Source organism: Pocillopora verrucosa, chromosome 12, assembly GCF_036669915.1.
Source record: "Pocillopora verrucosa isolate sample1 chromosome 12, ASM3666991v2, whole genome shotgun sequence".
NCBI lineage: Eukaryota > Metazoa > Cnidaria > Anthozoa > Scleractinia > Pocilloporidae > Pocillopora > Pocillopora verrucosa.
The window spans coordinates 3868332-3880829 of NC_089323.1; the positions used below are offsets into that span (position 1 = coordinate 3868332).

A 12498-nucleotide genomic window follows, 5' to 3' on the forward strand; every position below is an offset into this window, starting at 1 on the left:
CTTGGAAATAACTTATAAGACGCCTCGCTTTGTTGCTGTCGCTTTCAGTATACAAAAACAATGAGCATTTCATTTTTTACATGTACTTGAGTTTGGAGCCAGAAACGAATAAGATAACTCACTTTCCTTCGGATATTCTTAAGGCTTAACTCTTTCGGACAAAAAACTAAAACTGTGCTTGCCGACAAGAACAGCTGTCAATGCAATCAAATAACATCCCTTGCTTTTAATATGACAAATACGATAGGCGAATGCGTGAACTGCATGTGAAATGAATAGTGAAGTGTATGTGATAGAATTCATCCATGTGAAGCCGTTTTCAAGAATTACTAGAACAGTGGTACTTATTTGTTTTGGCTGAAAATTCATCATAAATCGTGCGTTATCGGAATTTCCGAACACCTCGAAATAATAGCATTCTTTTTTTCTTTTTTGGAGTTTGGAATTGTTTTACAAAATATTTACCCTGGATTTTGATATTGCACGTGGCGAATAACTTCTACGCGTTTTTCAGAACTGACCGTCTCATATATTTTCAGAGTTGTCTACCATGTGACATATTCCTTCAGTCGTTGTGCAACGTTGACAATTTTGATTCGAAGCTAATTAAAGATATTATTTTACTGGAATGGAATAGAATAGATTAATATCTTCATTTAAACTCGGTAACAAATCTTCTGTAAAAACAAATATTGTCCCAATCTATTCATATTTACAAAATTAAATTGTTTAAAACTATCAATTTACTGTTTTACAAGATTGCCGAGTGAGAATCAAATGACAAATACACAATTAAATCGCCTTTTAAGTTTGCCTTTTTATCTGATTTCTTTGACATTCTCAGGTAATGAGTTCCACTAAAAAGCACTGCTGAAACTGAAACTGCGTTTAAGGACACCTATTGCGGAAGATACCTTTCTAAGAATTTTGTCAACATGGTTCGACCAGGAAAGCCGATCTTCGACAACAACGCCTATTAATTTAACGTGATCAACTTTCCTGACAACTTGGTCTTGTAATTTGATACTAATATTGTCATAGTTCTCTACAAGAATTTTCTGGCAAGAGCCAATGACCATAAACTTAGTTCTCGTTACATTTAGGCTAAGGTTATTGGCTTGCAGCCAGCAATAAGGATTCTTTGGCTCTGAATTTGTTTCTTGTTCAAGGTCAGTTAGGGTAGAAACAGAAGTCACATTTTTCTCAGAAAGGGAACGTTTATCTGGTGGATTAATTGAATATTTCTTAAAGCTTTAAAATTATATAATAAAATGACTCGTGGCAATGAAATTTACGTTGGTAGTCTACCTATAACCTGTTACCCAGTGGCCTCTCGGTCGTCAACTGAGGAGCGGGTAATCCCTGGGGATAAATTAGTTATAGCTCGTGTCGCGTATGTTGTTGTTGAGGTACTGACCAACAGGAAAGAGCCTGCTTGCAAAAACCTTGGCTTTATTTACGTAAAAGATGGTGTATATTAAATAAATATAACTTCAATGTGGCTATTGCTTAAAGATCCAGGAATGAGTGAGGGAAAGCGCGCTGTAAAAGGCAACGAACAAGGAGACCGGCATGAAATGAATCGCTGTCGTGAATATGAGCAAGATTTTATTGTAGATGCATTCGACGAGGAGTTCTGGTTTACGGTAATGAATTTGGAATATAAGTTAAACGACGAGCGTTGTGACTTCATTTTTCAGCTTTTTTAGTGGTACTTCTGTCGTATGTTTAATCTTCTGTTTTATCACCAGCTTGATCCATTTATCATGATCAAGGTCCATCAAAAGCAGAACAAAGGGTTGTCATGGAATAGAGCTATGGATGAAGTTCATGTTGAGAAATTGATTTGGAAATACAAGGACAGCGGAGAACTCGACAGCGAGGATCCAGCACTTTTAATGTTGAAAAAGTGGCCTGCATCTGAACAGTACAAAGATAATCCCGATAAACTTCGTGGACTTGAGCAACTGGTATGTTGATATCTTTCATTTTCAAAGCTCAAAATTAACTTCTTAAAGCGCAGACCAAGTGGTGACTGAACTTTTTTCTTCAGTAGCCAGCCATATGGAGAATTTTAGTCGACAAAAAGCGCGAGTATTAAGTTGATTAAGGTGATTAAGCAAAAGATGATTACACTGCATGTGAGGTTATGAATTGCGATGATGTCTATTTCACTTTAAGCAAATTCCTACTCGTGAAAATTTATCCATTGCATAGCACAGAAGTGCTGTCTACAAAAACCTTGGCGAAGAGTGGATACATCCTGCTCCACACAACTAGTATAGAACATTTGAGGTCAATGTGTCATTTACTCAAGATGCTTTTGATTATGCGTTTCGCAGATAAATCGGTTTTTGGAAATTCTTTTGGAAAGTGAACTTAATTCAGGGAACAGATACAGAGTGTTTCAAGATGAATATGACAAAACAAGAAAGACCCAAATGCATTATGCAGCAGAGCTTGGCTTTTTACACGTCACGAAAACACTTGTGAGGAAACATCCCCAGCTGATGACCATGACAACAGATGATCAATTGGAACCTGTGAAGAAAAGAGCCATGTTGCCAGTGGAATTGGCAATGGAAGGAGAGAAAGACAATGAGGCCGCATTTCTGATCAGAGTTATGTCACACGAAAGGTAGATGTAGAAGCATGTCTACTATGTTAATAAACATGTATTTGTTTTCTACAAGGTAGAATTTAGGAAGCCAGGGCAGTTTGGTCTCGAAGATATCAATTTAATTTGCCAGGAAATTGAAATTCTTAAAAGTTCTCTCCAACAATTTATTATTTGTCCCATCATGTGAACAAAATGATGAACTAGGTTTCATTATTTAAATGAATGGAAATTTTTTTCTTGACGATGACCAGATTAAGAAAGCTTTGTTTGAGAACCTGATCAAAAAGAGTACTGAAAACTTTACATTACTTTTTACATTATTTTCCTGGACACCAGGCAAAATGACCAAACCTAAACCATCCTTCTTCAGTTTCAAGGCAATTATTGAGAACCCTAAGATGAGGGTGAGCTTGTTTTGAGTAAATACATTCAAAGGGACTACAGGTTTACTTTTTCACTAAGCAATTGAATTGTTGGGCTATGAAAAGCTGTTGGTGGATCCTCAAGTTTGATACTGATGCATAATACATTACATAACAGCTCTAAAGTACCATTTTCTGTCAAAAAGTAATGGAAAAACCATTTCCTTTAGCCAGTCATAAAAATTGAGGGGTGGGATGGTGCTTCCATCTCCGTATTTCAAAGCTTATCATTCTGAAGCCAGTTAAAGCCATTGTTTTCAGTAACACACTTCCTCATTAAACCCTTTAAAGTTGTCTTTCTTGGGAAATTTGGATAGTTTCCTATCCAGAAAACCTCTTGAGATGTGAATCTGGTATTAAGGTGAATGAGGGAGTAACCAGCCCTTATGCCAATTACTCTATCTGCACATTTGCCATATTCCTAGGGAAGAAAACATTATCATCATAATCATGATCATCTTTGTCATCATTATTAGTATTGTCATCTTTATTGCTGTCATTGTTATTTGTAATAATTGAAATTATTAATAAGATTATCAAATTACTAATACTAAACATTATGTTGTGGTATGCAACCATGTGGTAAAGATCAGATTGATTATTACTTTTTTGGTATTATTACCTCTTTGAAGTCATTTAACTTACATGTTCAATAGAACTGTTTTTATTGAAACATGTTCCGATTTGTGTTATTCACAGAGAACCGTAGTGGCTGTGTTAGACCAGATGATGAACCCTCACTGGCCGTATCTTCCACAGCGACAAGAAAACTATGAAACTGAAGAAGAGAGGGAGGCAATTGAGGGAGTCTGGAATACAATTTCTGATGATCCACTGAACTATCATTTTTCTTACCATATTTTGGATGGAGATGAGGGTGGAAGGCCCCCAAAGATTATGGCTTCAGATGGACACCAGCAGATAGAAAACAAATATTTTAACTGGAAAGACAAGTCTTGTTTACATGCCATTGTAAAGAGCAACAACAAAGTAAGTTTTAATAAAATGCTGGTAAATGCCAGTAAAAAATACTGGTAAATGCGAAGAGATTGTAGCTGAAGTAAAATGTGTAATGTCACTTAATCCTTTAACTCCCAAGATCTCATTAATAATTCTCCTCACTGTCTGCTATACAATTCATATGATGTTAGTTTGGAGAATTTGGAATTGGATCAACTAATACTTTCCCAATTGATATTCTTCTTTATTCTCATTACTTGTCTGCTTGATATTGTACTGATAGTGTAAGGAGAAGTTCTGTCTTGATCACTACTGGGACTTAAAGGGTTAAGATATGCAGAAACAGTAGAAACATTCAAATTTATCTGTTGATGATTCCAACAACTGCAGTAATTTGATTCTTAGATCAGTCTTAATTCATGCTTTAGACTGAGATCAGTTCTTTATTTTTACTTTTAGGAAGCTTTGCAGCATCCTGTGGTCAGAATGTTGATTAAAACAAAATGGAAAAGTTATGGACACTTATTCCTTAGGTAAATCAGTTGTGTTTGGAGGCTCCTTACCATAAATTTTAGAAATAGCTGTATCATATCCATCCATATAGGTGTTGAGTTAAGTATTGATGTAGAGTGATAAAAACAGAATTGAGCTTAATTTTTGCCACTCCACACATACCAGCTAGTGAAAAAACTATGCAAAGTGGTTCAATCTTATCATAGTGTTCCTTGGAACACTGTGAATGCATGGTACTGTCAAAATTTAAGCCTTTGATTTCTCAAAGGTTTGTTACAAAAATATTAGACAGGTGACCAAGATCTTACTGCTTTATATCTTTGTTTGAATTTCTTATACCTTTCCCTTTCTCCATTTTCCTCCAACAGAATGATGGAGTTGTAATTTCTTTTCTTTTCTGTAGCCTCCAAGCGGTATTGTTTTGCATCTTTTTGCTGTGTATGTCATATTCTCTGCTACATGCCTCTACCAAACTGGACCCCACCCATTACAGCGGTGCACTGCACTCACTGCGTGGATTTTGTGAGGTTCACTCTACTTATGGTTGTGTTTTACATCTGTGAGGAAATAAATCAGATAAGAATGTAAGTAACTTAATGCTGAGTTAACATCAGATTGTTGAGTGCAGTAACGTGGAAACCAGTAAATATTGTTAATTATTATTTCACATTTACGCCATTTTACCATATTAGGAACGCACCCAGTATGCCTGGGTGTAGAAGAGGGCAAAAATACGGACAGAAAGCAGAGTAACAAAATGGCCATTCTGAAGCATCCAAACACTTCTTTTTTTTCGTTTTTTATAGTTAATTTTCTTAAAAAAACGAACCTTAAAGCGCGTCAGATTTTTCTTAAGACATAATAACACTTATACGGTTCATTTGTGTTGTCTCATGCCTTATGCAATCGATACGAAGTTCAGATGATTTTTTATACCAAAAACCTGCGTGGAATGCTAGAAGAGGAGCGATTACATATACTAATAGTGTGATTTCTTGCAGAGAGGGGCGCTCTTATTTCTCAGAGTGGATGACCTTGTTTGACTGGTTAGGTCTGCTGTTGATCCTGTGTATAATACCCTTACGGTACATGGATCATAAAGCACAGTGGATGGTGACATCTTTGGCCTTCTTGTTTAACTTCATGAGAATATTCAAATTTTCATGTGTGTCAAGGTAACCTACAACTCCCAATTGATTGCTTGAGTTCGGAAAGAGCACTGATGAATCAAAACTCATCCCTTCGTCAATCTAACCTAACATTACATTAAATATTTCCTAGAACTACAGGATTGTACACACAAACCTTGGCTAAGATCATTTTACATGATGTAACAAGATCCATGGCAGTTTTTATTGTGTTCTTTTTCTTCTTCTGTGGTGCCCTGACTTTATCACTTTGTTACTCCGGATCCAGTGAGAACCGAGAACTTCGGTGCGTCTCTGTTGAGTATATCTCATTAACAAAGCTATGAAGTTGTACTGGCAAAAATAATTTAGCCATCGTTTCTTACAAGTCAGTAATATATTCGAGAATTTCCTTTGGAATTAGTTTAATTTGATTTGCTCTTTGCTGGTTAGATTTTGTATTTATTCAAAGAATTCTCGCCCTTTTGCAAAAGAAATTTACTGGTGAACATAACGCGTGCAAAGCGCAAAAACCTAACCTACTACTTATAATTTTGATTTTGCTTTTAGTGGTCTTGGAGACGTTTTGTTGAGCGGACTTCGTGCGCTGTCTGAGCAGTATCCAATGGCGGAAAATTATTCATCTTTCAAGTAGGTGACATTATTCTTTAAAGATATTGCTTCTCTTTGCACGTAACGACTGCATCGACTTAGGTTGTAAATACCAGTTCAAGGAGACCAGATATCAGGTCGTTACTAAGGAATGGGGCGGATTTGGCTAGGCCTGCTGCACTGGATGATAAGTAACTTATGCATTCGTTTCTGGTAGTTTAGCTAAAGTTTGTAATCTTTCTTTCTGCAGTTGGCTGTCGGTTCTTTTGATGATGGCGTACGTGGGAACAGTGACAGTGATTCTGCTCAACATTCTCGTTGCACAAATGAGTACGACCTACTCACAGGTCAAGAAAGTCGCTCGTCTGGAATATGATGTGGAACGAATTTTACAACTCACACGCATGGAGAGATTTCCTTTTCTGGTAAATGTCCATCAGGCAATGCGACGGCGTTTTTCTTCAAATACACACCGACTTGTGTGTTTGAGATTACAAGCGATCGCGTAAATGTGCTGCGCGTGCGTACAAGAGTGAATGAGATAATGAACGGGGAGAAGTAATTAAATTCTTTTTCTTTTTCTTTACAGAATTTACGTGTGAAGTATTACAAGGAAGGCGACTGGATCAGTGAAATGCAACTCGCTAAAGGTTAGTAATGAATTATTTGGGATTGTGACTGCCTAACTAGGCATGTCGTGTTTAAGTGTTGTTTGTTGAAATTCATTTGAGTAGTGGAGATTGCTAGGAAAACTAATATGGTTGCATCTGCGTGGAGAATTGTGAAAGCGAAAAGAATGGCTTCTCACGTTAAAAGCATATCTTTTTGTTGGCAAGAGCTATGGGGCTATTTGAAAGAACAGGTACTTCTAATATTCGGCGTTTCAATTTCAATTTCTCCCGGGGGAGCTGTAGAAATTTATGATCACTTGAAAAAGCTAAACATATCTTGCAATCCGGTGCTGTAATTCCTAGTACATACCATCCGTTTTGTTTTTTTAGAACTGCTTGAATTCAGTGAAGATCGCAATCCCTGGGAGTCAGTGGAAGAGAAACTTTATGACATCAGGTAAAAAATACTTTTCTTAGTATTAATTTCTGTATTGGCCTCATTAGCCGCTCAGAGAGTCCATTCGATTGTGTTTTGGAGAACCAGAAGTGACAGTGACCAATTGAAATAAAGTTAAATTTTACTTTGAGCCAATGAAACTCAAAGTAAAACAAGCTAAGTGTCCGATGCACGGGAAAACGAGAGTGATCAAGTCCTGACTGGTGTAAATTTGGCATCTGATTGGTTAAGAGTGTTGCGGTTTTTATTGGACAAATCAGAGAGCGAAGAAAAGCAAACCTGAGTCGTTAAAGTCCCGGATTACTTTCGACACTAATTGAAATTGTCTCTATGCTCGCTTGTGATTTTACCTTCTCACCTACCCCACTCACACAATTTCTTTTTATACCTAAAGTTTTTTCTTATTTTGTGCTCCATTTGACAGGGATCTGATGAGAAAAATGGTCAAACAGATGAGGCCTGGACAAGAATAAACTGCCACAACAGGAATAATATTCTGTGCCTTTCTCTAAGGATTTTCTTCCTGCTTGTAGATTTTTGTAACAACGTTAGACGTCTTTAAATATATTTTAAAAGGAAAAGGTAGATTGATAATTTTTGAGAAACTTTAGCCTATTTTTACAGGGGGCTAGAACTAAGACAGTTATGGTTAAGATCATTAGGAGAAATTTCCACCATTACACAATGCTGGAAATCAGAGAATATAACTGAAAATGGGTATGAAAAAGTAGATTAATTTTTCTACGACAAGCGAGAAAAGCCTAAGGCTACTAAATAGCTCCATACCGGACGAAGGAACTTCAGCCGGTATGGTACGAAGATTGAACAGCTTAAAGTCAGCTTTTTGAACTTTGTTTCCTCTACGTAGATGTCTCATTTCAACAGTTGTCCGTAACCAGGCGTGCTTTTCTCGCAAGACCCGAAAATTTCTTGTTTTAAAATTTATCCGGTGTAGTTTAGACATGGCCTTTCATAATTAGTGATCTACGACATGCGTATGCATATGTAATGCTAATAGGTCAGTTGACCTACAAGCCAAAGCCATGCCTACGCCCTCTTAAGTTTTCAGTATCATTCTTCCAGTGTTTTTGTACACTGCCGTCTTAATTTCTTCAGCCATTCTCCGACCTCGTCATTTGCACGGCGGGTTTATTTGCGTAACTACCCAGGATAGATTAGTGAAGTGTGATATCCTTCATCTGTTTCTGCCCTTAATTCTTATATGTATCTAGTTAAATAATAATTTCATCTCGAAATGAGGTGTGCAATGCTTTAACTAACTTTAATTAATCAGACATAAATAGTTCATCGCTATGTAACCCCACGCTGAGACATACATTACTATTATTTTGCTAACTATACAATTCGTAATTCTCTCATTACAACAACTTTTACTAATTTAATTTTTAATTACTCACGCAGTATTCAGAAAAGTAGTATTCCACCTGTACTTTGCCTCTGGTTTTGAAGAAAGTTCTTGATCACAAACAACTACAATTTTCTTTTTACATCATAAATAGCTGTCAAACTTAACACGTTTGTGTTTCTTTTGTTCGTGTTTCAACAGTGAAAATTAGTGAAAACATTCTAACAATTCATTTGAAAAAAAATTTGAGGGAATAAAGCAGGTGGAATTTCATAGGTTTGACCCACGCCGGTATGAAAAAAGTTCGATCCGATTTTTTTCCTGTCTATTTTGTCATTCGGTGAAACTGTTCAATTCTACCAATCTAGCACAGTTTCTCCTAGTACTCGTCTAATGCAATATTCCAGCTGGTATAACAGCGGGCCTTCTTCAATATTTTGGTCTTGTAGATCAAACATCCTCTTTCCCTCGAGGCCATTTGGAATCCAGTCATTCTTGGTTCGTTCTGTGAAGAAAACCATAACAAGTTTGTTCACGAGCTCTTTGTTTTCTGCGAACTCCTCGTGTAGAGCTTTGCCGTCAAAAGTGACGCAGTTGTCGACGGTTTCTTGCTTTTTGTTTTGAATGAAGGACGAAGCCTGGCGTGACCCGATCAGCACCACGCAGTCGTTATGGTGAAGTTGTCTCCTAAAACTCTGTTTCATGGCCAGAATGAAGCTGACGTTTCTTATGTCTGCAAGAGTTCGCAGCCTGATCTGTAAATAATCTTGAAGATCTTCAGCTTTGTCTCTGTCGCTTTCAGTATACAGTAGCAGAACTTTTTTCATTCTCGAAATTTCGAATAAACTTCTTCTCTCTCTCTCTCTCTGAATTCCTTACTGAAGGAGAATAACTCTAAGATACTTAAGCGCTCTGACTATATACCTCTAAATCAGTGCGCAATTATGGAGATGCGCTTTCAGAAGCAAATATATACCATATTCGAATGTGTTAAATGTGGGAAATAATCGATCCGTCTAAATTTTTTAAACATCACATTTTCACGTGCCATTGCTTCATCCAAACTTCGACAACAATTTTATTTTTCGGCAAATATTTAGGCCGCGCCTTCAACATTTTGATCCCGAGGGATAGTCTTTTAAAAATAATTAAAGATGCCAGACATTCCGCGTCATATTTCGATGAATAAAGATGCGGTCTTTCTAATTACAGATCCTGGCCCTACTGGAATTGAGTTCTAGAACGAAACGGTGCATGTTAAGAAGTCTCTACGGCATCATATTATGTTTGCTGTCACGGTAGATTTAACACAAGGAAACATTCAAAGTCGTAAACTCTTATCATCTCTTCTTGCAGCAAACAATTGAAGCCCAGATTTGTCGAAACTTGTAAAACCCGCACGAAAATTACAAAATGTGTAAAAATCTAAAATCAGTGCAAATTTCACTTTTTTCATGCATCGTGCAGAAAGTGTCGTTCTTCGTTTATGTCATTGCTTCAGACCTTTCGTCCTACTATGATACGCAGAACCATGTTCAGAATACTTTAAAAGACCTGAATACCCAAGAATCTCTCTCTCTCTCTCTCTCTCTCTCTCTCTCTCTCTCTCTCTCTCTCTCTCTCTCTCTCTCTCTCTCTCTCCAACCAGATTGATGCTCTCATTTATGTGTCTGATCTTAGGGTTAAAATTTTCGGTGTAACAGGAGGTGCTCCGTCAACACTAGCCACAATTATTTATTACCAGTCAACCGCAAAAACTGCCTGAAAAATGCTATTTATTATTTACAAAGTATCTACTTGCCTACTATATATTTTTATAATATGACCGAGTATCTGCGTAGTTAGTTGAAAATGGCATTTTTATTGCGTTACGACTGGATGCATGCGTGCTTACTTTAATCTCCTCTCGATTTCAGGAGTTTTATGTCAACCCATTTTTTTTATCCCCCACTCCTCCCCCTGCCAGTCCTCATTTTATCTCCTGCTACGGAAGCCACGGCCGAAAGTAACTCGTTTCATACCCAGGAATTAGCAAAATTTTCAAATGGCGGCGGACTGGTTACGTCCATGCTTCAGGGGCATTTTGCTGCGCATGTCCGGTAAATTTTGGTTTGATACTAGAAACCGCTGGTATGCGCCTGCGTCGGTTTCCCGCTCGAGAAACACGAAAGAAAAGAAGCTGTAAAATGTCGGGAAAAACAATGGTTCGAGTATTTGAGACAACCTTTCTTCTCATTTTTTCTTCTGTAACGTAGATGGAAGCAGCAAATCCTTGAAATTATTGTATTACACTACTGTAGTATATTGTGTGGAAGGAAATTACTTTCAGAATGCAAAAGATTGTTCGAGTCTTGTCTCGTGATTGTCTGGGCGATCGATGAAGATGACGTTATTTTTGAAGGATGCAAGTGGCCTGTCGAAGAGTACAAAAGAATTGGATAGTATAATTTTATCGTGTCATTGCTATCTCAAATTATCGGTGATCATTTGAAGTACTCGCCTTTCTGTAAGCGTCTTTTAGAGCTTCCACTGTACTGCTAGTGCAGTGTACCTCCAATTTTCGCAAAAATGTAAAGTTTACAGAGGTTTATGTTTTGTTTCAAAAGTTTTTTTTAACATGAATCACAACTGGCAGGGCCCATTACCAAAATAAAAAAGGTCAATGTCGAGTAAAGAAAATTGCAATGCTAGAGATATGGTAGCTCCATCTGGTTAGAAATGGAGGAATAATTATGGATTTTATCAGAGTAAGATGAAGTATTTTCAATCATTAGTCTTGGAAATATCATCAGGTATGATCGATGATGTGGGGAAGTTGTGAATGAAAACAAGTACTAGTTTGGGCTTCCAGTTGTAAGATGAATAGTTAAATAAATCAATTATTACCCAGTAAAAATCACTATCATTTATCATTTCAACTGCACAAAAAAATCGTATACACTCTTTGCAACCTTATTCTCTAACCTATTAAATTACAAGAGTTGTGTGACAATTTGACGGTCTGGAAAGACTCTTACTCATGCCAAACACCAAAGAACCGGTAAGGCTGATATTTGATAGTGAGGATAAAAAACAAAATATTTCCAAAAGCCTTTTCTTTTCAGGAATAAGACTTAGTGAGGTCAGATTAAACCATTGTGAAGAGGTTTGTCGATCTCTTTATGAAAATGGATGATTTACATCTATCAGATTTTAGAGAAATGAGACTTAAGTCAAAAGGGGACTTTGACATTGCATATTCTGCAATAATGGGCATTGGCTTGGATGCCTATTTGCAGAAATTAAGAGTTTTCAAGCCAGGGGTTTGGCTGTGCTAATTTTAAGGCAGAAAAATCATAAATCAGTCACTTAAGAAATTTTATAGCTCTCACTGGAAGCTCAAATACTCTTAAAGAACAGGACAATATTTCACCTGATCACTCCTCATATTCTTTTCCCATGAAATTTGGACAAAACTTTCAAAAAACTTTATTGGTAATTTTACAGTTGCAAAAAAGGTATAGAAACAAGTTGTATATAGCATAAGCTAGTTGAGGCAAGTTGTGTGGAGAGAACAAAAGATTGATAATTTATACCAGTGGTAAGCTTCTGGTACTAATGACATTCTCTTGAATGCCAGCTTGCCACAGCAAATGTCACACCTATCCTTTCTGTCAATAGTACCGACCATATGTAGTGGAGTCACTTCACATCTCCCTAAACAGCAGTGAACATAATAGTTAATTCCAATCATCAGTCTCAATTAAGAAATAAAATTTGAAGGATCAAGACTTATCTGGCAAAGTGAAATACAAGTCAAACTGGTTTGAA

The 12498-nt window shown here is 36.9% G+C and overlaps 1 pseudogene; it reads left to right on the forward strand.

Annotated features, from left to right (window-relative positions):
- Window positions 1–1428: 1428 nt before the first annotated feature.
- LOC131786548 (uncharacterized) lies at window positions 1429–9256 on the forward strand (annotated as a pseudogene).
- Window positions 9257–12498: the final 3242 nt, after the last annotated feature.